Genomic DNA, 1691 nt, shown 5'->3' on the forward strand with positions numbered 1-1691 from the left:
TCTTGAAACTAAGCGCAGAACGATTTCTTCTTCCAAAGAACAATGTTCTTATCTTTGAAGCAGGTGATATATTTGGTCGAGATGTTAGCGCCCCTCCATGTGTGTCCAGAATGCGTGAGGCTCTCTCTGAACATGTACCAAAAGACATTTATTTTTTGAATGTGAAAAAGGTTTTATCTTCTCTATTTTTTTCCCTAAGTCAGGAATAAGTTCCGACACTTCTAAGACATGCCTATGCTTGGAATGTATTTTTCGCGCGCGCACACACACTTCCTTCACTTCATCTAATCAACCTTGATGGTACCGGCACGTGGGGGTGGGGAACCCTGTCACGAAGCTGTCCTGTGCACTCCAGGCTGTGTACCAGCACCCCTTCCTCCCCCCACCCCCGTGCCAATAGCAGCCTCCAGTTATCTCACCCAAGAGTGTCCCCAGGCATTGCTAACCGCCACTGGATGCAAAATCCACGCGGGCTGAGCACCCTTGCTCCAGACCAGTGTTGTAGCAAGACAGCATTTAGGCTAAAGCTCTCCCTCTGCTCTCGGGGAAGCTGAAGGCCCAGGAAGCTGGGCCCCGTGTCCCCAGCTGCGGGCAGAGGACAGTCTCCAACCCATCACGTAGACTTCTGGCCCGTGGTTTCATCCGCTGTATCATTACCTGCATGGTTCCTCGCCTGCTTCCTCTCCTTTCCTGTCCCAAAAATAAGTCTCCAGAAACCATCGTTTTATAAGAAATGTTTTCAGAGGTGAAGTCTTCATATTTGAGTTGATGCGATCAGGGCTATCGTTCACAAAGTGCCCACTGCCGTGACTTGGGCCCCAGGCTGCAGCCTCATGTTTACTTATAAACATAGTGATAAACGTGTTACCACCACAACACGGCCACGGGAGCCCTGTCACCCCAGAGGCAACAAGACTGAGGATCAGAAAGGCGGATAACCTGCCCGAGAGAGCACAGATCACCTGTCAGAGCCAGAAGTCGAGGCCGTGCTCTGATGTCAGCCCCCTGTGTTTCCCTGAGTCTCGTGATAGGAAGTTGCGTTCCCTGCCGCTGGCCCTGCAGCCGTGGCCACGGTGACACGCCAGGAACACAGCCACTCCGGGAGTCTTGAGCTTTAGGGCCCAGCTGGGTATTTTCTGTGCATTAGTCCGTATGCCCCTCCTGGGGCTCAGACTTCCACTTCCCAGGAAAATGTTGATTTGATTTCGGACACACCCTTTCCTCGATAACCTGTCCTCCTTGGGGGATTTTGGAGTATTTGCTGAATAACTGACAGGTGGAATTCTCCAAAGGGGAATGACTGGCACGCCTGGGAAACCGGGGGCCCGAGCGGCCGGCCGACCGGCCACCCCCTGGCTCTGCGGGCGGAGAGCTGGCAGGGTCAGGAGCGCAGGTCCCCCACCCTCACCGTCACCGGGGAGCCCAGGAAAGGAGGGCTTTCCATTCTGCTTCCAGTCTGTGTCCATGCAGCCTCTCCCTCACTTCTTCTTGCCAGCCGCTTGAAAAAAAGCAGAAGCAAACTTTGTTGTTTTCTAGCTGTCTCCCGGGAGGCACGGAGCCAAGCCCTATATGCTGGAAAATAAACTCCCACATAAAGCATATGCTGTGCATTCCTGCTGCGGCCGTGGGCCTTTGTTTTGACAGTGTGTGCGTGCAGGCCGCGGAGAGAGCGCGGGGGGGGGGGGGGGGGG

Source organism: Ursus maritimus, unplaced genomic scaffold, assembly GCF_017311325.1.
Source record: "Ursus maritimus isolate PB19 unplaced genomic scaffold, ASM1731132v1 scaffold_15, whole genome shotgun sequence".
Lineage (NCBI taxonomy): Eukaryota > Metazoa > Chordata > Mammalia > Carnivora > Ursidae > Ursus > Ursus maritimus.